Below are 9,413 nucleotides of genomic sequence, written 5' to 3'. Positions count from 1 at the left end.
GCATCACACAGGAACACTATACAGTCAGTTAATGCATGCATACCTGTCGGTAACCTTGCTGCCATCACCCCTCACACTCCTCTGTGTGTCCTTCATCATCATCTTTCCTTCGACCTAATGCTTCGGCAACTCCAACAACACGTTGTTGCTCCAAGAAATTAGTGAACACCACAGAGAGGGGCGTACTTGGATCCTAAACTCCAAGCAAACAATTAATTAAGATCCCTTGCACACACACAGACACACACACACACACGCAGAGAGAGAGAGATAGAGAGAGAGAGAGATCAGGGTATCCCAGGGTGAGGGATGAGAGAATCTGACCTACGGAGCGCGGCGCCAGCTGTGTGTCGCCGACTCGCCACTGCCGTTGCAGAGATAACACGACCATCATCGCAAGATGCAGAATCTGTCAGAGCTTGCTCGCTCGGAACCGGCGAGGAACACCGCCGCCAAGAACTTGGTGTTCAAGCCCCGCCGTTGGACCTCCTCCCGCACCTCCTAGATCATCTCCACACCGTAACCCGGAATAGGATCCGACTCCTACTCGCCTCCTCAGCCGGATCTGGCCGGAGATCGCCGTCATCGCACCCGGCGGCGTGCAGCAGCGTGGCGGTGGGTGGCGGGCACTGGAGGCGGCGCATTGGAGGTGGGGGGTGGCGCGCAGCAACGTGGTGGCGGGTGGCGGCGCACTGGAGGCATGGGAGGGGTCGTGCCGGTGGGGGGTTCTTTTTTTATTTCCTCTCTTCATTAGGAATGTAATGCGTACTTTATTAGTATGGAAGGAGATCGGTGGGAGAAATAAATCGGAGAGGGAGGTGATTTGTTTGGAAGGTGATCTTCTGTATATGGTATTATTTTTGAATTCTTAATTATCAAATATTTACATGATTAAATTGAATCGACACCTGCCAGATCAAGCATGAATAAATGGAAGAAGTATCAGACACAATTTGGTTTTAAGTGTGAAGAAAAAAGTTAACGTGGGGTGGTGGTGGGAGATGAGATGAAAATAAACCGGAGGAAAAAAACCGGTGAATAAGAAACCAACGTCGATGGGGAGGTGGGAGGAGGGACGAAATAAAACCAGACGAAGATGGAAGGAGAGACGAAATAAAAACAGCGAAAAATAACCGGCGGACTATTCACCAACTGCTCCATTAGGAGTAGAGATGCCTACATCAAGACAAGACACTAAGTTCATGCATGAATGGGTACTAGATTTCACATAATATTGTCAAGCTCTAAGATACCAAGTTCACGCCTAAGCCGACAAAACCTTGCTTCATCCAATGGTTTGGTGACAATATCTGCTAGTTGCAAATCTGTACAAATATGATCAATGTGAATATCACCCTTTTCGACATGATCTCTCAAGAAGTGATACCTAATATCAATGTGCTTGGTGCGGGTATGATCCTTGGGGTTATCAGAAATATTGATGGCACTTTCATTATCACATAGAAGAGGCACATGTCTATAGGTGACACCATAATCCTTCAAAGTTTGCCTCATCCATAGTAATTGAGTTGCACAACTGGCGGTTGCAATGTATTCAGCTTCTGCGGTAGAGAGGGCAATACAATTTTGTTTCTTCGAGGACCAACTTACCAAGGAGCGTCCAAGAAACAGACATGCACCGGATGTGGACTTATGATCCACTTTGTCTCCAGCCCAATCCACATCCGTGTACCCAATGAGATCAAACTTAGCATCCTTGGGGTACCATAGACCCAACTTTGGGGTGTGAACAAGGTATATAAGAATATGCTTAACCGCCTTATGATGAATTTCCCTAGGAGAAGCTTGAAATCTAGCACACATGCATACACTGAATATGATGTCTGGTCTAGATGCACAAAGATAAAGCAATGAACCAATCATAGAGTGGTAAATAGATGGGTCGAAAGGAGTACCATTTGTGTGTTCAGTGAGTGCAATTTTGGTTGGCATGGGAGTCTTGCATGGACTAGCATCAGACATGCCAAACTTCTCTAGGATATCCTTGAGGTACTTTGCTTGAGACAAGAAAATTCCTTCTTGAAATTTTTGAATTTGAAATCCAAGAAAGAACTTCAAATCCGCATTGAGTGACATTTCAAAATTCCTAGTCATCGAAGCCGCAAACTTCTTGCACAAACGAATGTTAGGAGAACCAAAAATGATATCATCTACATAGATTTGGCATAAGATCAAATCACTCTTGTCCCTCTTAGTAAAAAGAGTGGGATCGATCACCCCTCTCACAAAACCATCATCGAGTAAAAACTTCTTCAAATGATCATACCAAGCACGAGGTGCTTGTTTGAGGCCATAAAAATCCTTATGAAGTTTATACACATAGTCTTTGTGAATGGGATCAACGAACCCAGGTGGTTGTGACACATATACTTCTTCTTGTAGAGGACCGTTAAGGAAACCATTGAAAGTGGCATAAGCAAGTAAGATGTGAATGGATTCAAGACGTGCTACGGGGGCAAAGGTCTCACCAAAGTCCAAACCTTCAACTTGTGAGTACCCTTGTGCCACTAACCTTGCCTTGTTACAGATGATTACACCATTTTCATCTTGCTTGTTCTTGAAAATCCATTTTGTTCCAACGATGTTGTGCTCGGTAGGTGGCCTCTTGACTAATGACCACACTTGGTTGTGTTCAAAACTGTTCAACTCTTCTTGCATAGCAACAAGCCAATCATTGTCCATTAATGGATCTTGTACCTTGAGGGGCTCAACACTAGAAACAAACGAGAAGTGAGCACAAAAGTTTGTCAAATGTTTACGAGTGACTCTACCTTCCGATATGTCGGTGAGAATTTTGTAACATCAACACGACCGGCTACACGAGGCATGATGGAGGTAAGAGTTTCACGAGGTTCAACTTCATGTCCATCATCCACATCCTCAACATATGGATCATTAATATGTGGAGGAAGAACTTCTTCCTCAACTTGCACTTGTTGAGGTTCATCGTCAATGATTGCACTTTCTTGTTCTTGCCCTTGAGGATGATCTTCTTCTTGATTATTATCATGAAGAGGAACTTGATCATCATCTTGTACTTGGTCTAAGGGCATTGGTTGAGAAATAGGTGCTTGTGGTTGTGAGGGTGTTGTAGTAGTTTGATGATGTGTGAAGCTTCCATCTTCTTCTTCATCATCATGAGGTTCTTGTTCCATTGGAAGAAGTGCCCCAGCACCCATGGTCAAGATATCTTGAGAAGAATCTTCTTCACCTACATCACTTAGATCAACTTGCTCACCATGGGAGCCATTAAATTCATCAAACACCACGTCACAAGTTTCTACAACACATTCATTGGATTTGTTGTAGACTCTATAGGCGTGAGAGTTTGATCCATAGCCAACAAATATACCCTCAATGGTTTTGGATTGAAATTTTCCTAACCGTTGATGAAACATTTGCACCCAAATACACAAAAGTACTTGACATTTGGCTTGTTCCCAATTAGGAGCTCATATGGAGTCTTTTCCAATATAGTGCGGAGGAAGAGCCAGTTTGATGCATGGCATGCAGTGTTGACAGCTTCGGCCCAAAAACTATGTGGTGACTTGTATTCATCCAACATGGACCTTGCCATCTCCACAAGTGTATGGTTCTTCCTTTCGGCTACACCATTTTGCAGAGGAGTGTATGGAGCTGAACATTGATGCTCAATCCCTTCATCACTGAGGAATTCTTCCAAGGTATAGTTCTTGAACTCAGAGCCATTGTCACTTCTTATTTCCAAGATTTCTTTGTCAAACTTGCGTTGTGCTTGCTTGGCAAAATCAACGAAGGTGATCTTCGTCTCATCCTTGGACTTGAGGAAAAACACCCATGTATATCTTGAGTAATCATCAACAATGACAAGTCCATACTTTTTCCCACCAAGACTATGCCATGAAGGAGGCCCAAAAAGATCCACATGAAGGAGCTCCAGGGGCCTTGAAGTAGATACTATGTTCTTGGATGGGTGCTTTGATTGATGTTGCTTCCCGGCTATGCATGCACTACACACACAATCTTTCTCAAGAGAGACATTGGTTAGTCCAAGGATGTGATTCCCCTTTAAGAGATCTTGAAGATTTCTCATGCCGACATGGGCCAGCCGGTGATGCCATAGCCACCCCTTGTCGGCCTTGGCCATTAGACAAGTTGCATGGAATGTGCTCTCTTTCGAGAAATCAACCGTGTAAAGGTTGGCATCCAACTCTCCAACAAAGGCCACTTTGAGAGTATCTCTCTTAAAGACTTTCATATCCGTTAGTCCAAAGAGTGTATCATAACCAACAGAAGCCAATTGGCGAACATAAAGCAAATGGTATTTAAGGGATTGGACAAGCATGACATTTGCAAGAGACATATCATTTGTGATAGCCACCTTGCCCAACCCGAGTACCTATCCTGTTGAACCTCCACCAAACATAATGCTCATGAACGGTTCAATAGCTTCCATGAAATCGTAGAGCAATTTGCTATCTCCGGTCATATGATTGGTACATCCACTATCAATCACCCATTTTACTCCACCGGAGAAGGCAACCTACACACAATTATGACTTGGTTAGAGGCACCCATTTTGCAATGGGACCTCTCAAGTTAGTCACAAGGGTCTTAGGGACCCAAGTAGCATATAATCGGAATGCATTTTGAGGACCAACAAATTTTGCATAAACTTCTCCATCCTTAGTATTATGAAGTACATAGGATGGAGGCATGAACTCTTTTGGCTTGTTGAGAGTGGGCATGCCCCTTGTGGCCTTCCCATTAACAACCTTACCTTTCTCCTTGTGCCCTTCTCGTACAAATGTTTCCTTTAGAGGGGTTGTGCACTTTTGAGAGGACGTCTTCTTCTTGCTTGTGCTTGGGTCAAACCAGAGTCCCTCTTTGGCAAACACCTCATTGTGTTGGATCAATATCTCATTAAGGTTCTTTTTCTCTTGAGCACATGTCATGCGACCTTTCTCGATTTGAGCTTTGAGAAAGCGATTTTCCTCAAGAATAGATGCTAGATCACTACTAGAGTTAGTAGTACAAGCATCAACATTGATAATAGGAGAAGAGTAAGCCTTGGCTAGAGTTTCAAGCTAAGTAAGTTTGAGCGTCTCAAAACTCTTTGTAAGAAGGGTGAGCTCTTCTTCCTTAGTCTTGAGGGACACGGATAGAAGCTCACAATCCTTAGAGAGAGAAGCATGAGACTTCACAGACTTACTTTTATCATTCATCAACTCTTCGCAAGAGTCAATAGCCTTTTTCAAGGAGGCAAGATCTTTAGTATGAACATCAATGTTTGTACCAATTTTTAAGCATAGTTCATCATTTCGTGCTTCCTCCTATTGGACTTCCCGCTCAAGGATTTCACATTTTTCCTTTTCCTCGATGACGACGGTTTCGAGTTCCTTGATGGTGATGGTGTGCTTACTCACCATATCCATAAGCATATGAAACATAGTGAGCTTCTTTCCTTTGAGGGAGCACATGAACTTATTAACTTTAGCAAGCATAGGATCATCTAGATCATCATCCTCATAACTATCCTCTATATCAAGATACTCATCACTAGGAGTAGAAGGAGTGAAAAGAGGAGGATTTGATCGTGGAGTTACCTTGACCTTGTCAGGAGAACTTTGGTCCTCTCCATCTTCTACCACGTCATTTGCCATTAGGCACTTGTGAGCATTGCCCTTGTAGTCTTTCATGTAGTTGTAGGCGACCCCATCACCACTCTTGTTTACTAACCTCAAAGTATTTTGAGAGTCTTGAGAAACTCCGGCAACACCACTAACATCATCCGGGTTGGATTCTTCTTGAGCAACCATTGCTTTCCCATCTCTCTTATTGAGCTTGGAGTTCAAAGAATTTGGCAACTTCTTCTTGGGAAAGGTCTTGGGAAACCTTGGTTTATCCTCTCTCTTCTCATAAGGGCACTCGTTGGAGAAGTGGTTGGTTTCCTCACAGTTGTAGCATTTTCTTACTTTCTTCTTTTGAAATCTTCCCTTGAATTTCCCCGCGCTAAACTTCATGACGAAGAGAGCCATGTCTTCATATGAAGGGCCCTCATCGGATTCAATCTCATCACCATCTTCATCATCATCATCTTCTTCTTCTTCTTCACTTTTCTCATCTTCACATACATGCTTGGACTTCAATGCAAGATTGATCTTTGATGATGGGGTACCATGCATGGCAAGATGTTTTGTGGCATTAGCCTTTGACTCTTCAAATAGTTGGAAGGTGGATATGATGTCATCTGTAGTCATTTCCTTGAAGGCATGCTGTTGTCTTATGTCCCACACCATTTGATGGTGATATGGGGCAAGAGCATGAAGCAACTTATCCACAAGGAATCACTTAGTCATGTTGAATCCATCTTGTGTCTTGTCACACTCACACAACTCAATGTCAGCAGTGAGAGTCATGAGACGCTCAAGGAGTTGATTGGGGGTTTCACCTTTCTCCATACAAAAGTTTTGCAATTGCCCCTTGGCAATTTCATATTAAGAACTCCGGAGGGTAGAGGTGCCGGTCTTGGATCTTATAATACTTTCCCATAATTCCTTGGCACTTGTGATGTGTATGAACGGTCTCCTTTGCTTTTCATCCATACCTTTCCTTGTACACATTGAAGGAAATATGCCCTAGAGGCAATAATAAAGTTATTATTTATTTCCTTACATCATGATAAATGTTTATTATTCATGCTAGAATTGTATTAACCAGAAACATGATACATGTGTGAAAACATAGACGAACTGAGTGTCACTAGTATGCCTCTACTTGACTAGCTCGTTTATCAAAGATGGTTATGTTTCCTAGCCATGGACAAAAGAGTTGTCATTTGATTAGCGGGATCACATCATTAGGATGATGATGTGATTAACTTGACCCATTCCGTTAGCTTAGCACTTGATCATTTAGTATGTTGCTACTGCTTTCTTCATGACTTATACATGTTCCTATGACTATGAGATTATGCAACTCCCGTTTACCGGAGGAACACTTTGTGTGCTACCAAACGTCACAATGTAACTGGGTGGTTATAAAGGTGCTCTACAGGTGTCTCCGAAGGTACTTGTTGAGTTGGCGTATTTCGAGATTAGGATTTATCACTCCGATTGTCGAAGAGGTATCTCTGGGCCCTCTCGATAATGCACATCACTATAAGCCTTGCAAGCAATGTGACTAATGAGTTAGTTGCGAGATGATATATTACGGAACGAGTACTTGCCGGTAACGAGATTGAACTAGGTATTGGATACCGACGATCAAATCTCGGGCAAGTAACATACCGATGACAAAGGGAACAACGTATGTTGTTATGCGGTTTGACCGATAAAGATCTTCGTAGAATATGTAGGAGCCAATATGACCATCCAGGTTCCGTTATTGGTTATTGACTGGAAACATGTCTCGGTCATGTCTACATAGTTCTCGAACCCGTAGGGTCCGCACGCTTAAGGTTTTGATGACAGTTATATTATGAGTTTATGTGTTTTGATGTACCTAAGGAGTTCAGAGTCCCGGATGAGATCGGGGACATGACGAGGAATCTCCAAATGGTCGATACGTAAAGATCGATATATTGGACGACTATATTCGGACTTCGGAAAGGTTCCGAGTGATTCGGGTATTTTTTGGAGTACTGGAGAGTTACGGGAATTCGGCGGGGAGTATATGGGCCTTATTGGGCCATACGGGAATAGAGGAGAGAGGCCGAAAGGAAGGAGGCACGCAGCCCCCCTCTGGTCCGAATTGGACAAGGGGTGCAGCCCCCTTTTCCTTCCTCCTCTCCCCCTCTTTCCTTCTCTCCTACTCCAACAAGAGAAGGATGAGTCCTACTCTCGGTGGGAGTAGGACTCCCCCCTTGGCACGCCCTCCTCATTGCCCGACCGCCTCCCACTTTGCTCCTTTATATACGGGGGCAAGGAGACACCCCATGGACACAAAAATTGATCTCTTGATCTCTTAGCCGTGTGCGGTTCCCCCCTCCACCATAGCCCTCCTCGATAATATTTTAGCGGTGCTTAGGCGAAGCCCTGCGATGGTAGAACATCAAGATTGTCACCACGCCGTCATGCTGACGGAACTCTCCCTTGACACTCGGCTGGATCGGAATTCGAGGGACATCATCGAGCTGAACGTGTGCTAGAACTCGGAGGTGCCGTAGTTTTCGTGCTTGATCGGTCGGGCCGTGAAGATGTACGACTAGATCGACCGCGTTGTTTTAACGCTTTCGCTTTCGGTCTACGAGGGTACGTAGACAACACTCTCCCCTCTCGTTGCTATGCATCACCATGATCTTGAATGTGCGTAGGAATTTTTTTGAAATTACTACGTTCCCCAACAGTGGCATCCGAGCCAGGTTTTATGCGTAGATGTTATATGCACGAGTAGAACACAAGTGAGTTGTGGGCGATACAAGTCATACTGCTTACCAGCATGTCATACTTTGGTTCGGCTATAGGACCTTGAAGTATGTCTAGAGGGGGGGTGATTAGACTACTTGACCAATTAAAAACTTAACCTTTTCCCAGTTTTAGAGTTTGGCAGATTTTAGCAATCTTTGGACAAGTTAAGCAATCATCACACGATTAAAGCAAGCATGCAAAGAGTATGTAGGCAGCGGAAATTAAAGCATGCAACTTTCAAGAAAGTAAAGGGAAGGGTTTGGAGGATTCAAACGCAATTGGAGACACGGATGTTTTTGTCGTGGTTTCAATAGGTGGTGCTATCGTACATCCACGTTGATGGAGACTTCAACCCACGAAGGGTAACGGTTGCGCGAGTCCACGGAGGGCTCCACCCACGAAGGGTCCACGAAGAAGCAACCTTGTCTATCCCACTATGGCTGTCGCCCACGAAGGACTTGCCTCACTAGCGGTAGATCTTCACGAAGTAGGCGATCTCCTTGCCCTTACAAACTCCTTGTTCAACTCCATAATCTTGTTGGAGGCTCCCAAGTGACACCTAGCCAATCTAGGAGACACCACTCTCCAAGAAGTAACAAATGGTGCGTTGATGATGAAATCCTTGCTCTTGTGCTTCAAATCATAGTCTCCCCAACACTCAACTCTCTTTCATAGGATTTGGATCTGGTGGAAAGAAGATTTGAGTTGAAAGCAACTTGGGGAAGGCTAGAGATCATGATTCATATGGTAGGAGTGGAATATCTTGGCCTCAACACATGAGTAGGTGGTTCTCTCTCAGAACTGGTAAGTTGGAAGTGTAGGTTTGTTCTGATGGCTCTCTCCACGAATGAAGAGGAGGTGGAGGGGTATATATAGCCTCCACACAAAATCTAACCGGTACACACAATTTACCAATCTCGGTGGGACCGAATCAACAAACTCGGTCAGACCGATTTAGTAAACCTAGTGACCATTAGGATTTTCGGTGGGACTGACATGCAACTC

Source organism: Triticum aestivum, chromosome 1B, assembly GCF_018294505.1.
Source record: "Triticum aestivum cultivar Chinese Spring chromosome 1B, IWGSC CS RefSeq v2.1, whole genome shotgun sequence".
Taxonomy (NCBI): Eukaryota; Viridiplantae; Streptophyta; class Magnoliopsida; order Poales; family Poaceae; genus Triticum; species Triticum aestivum.
Note: the sequence above shows the minus strand (reverse complement) of the source record.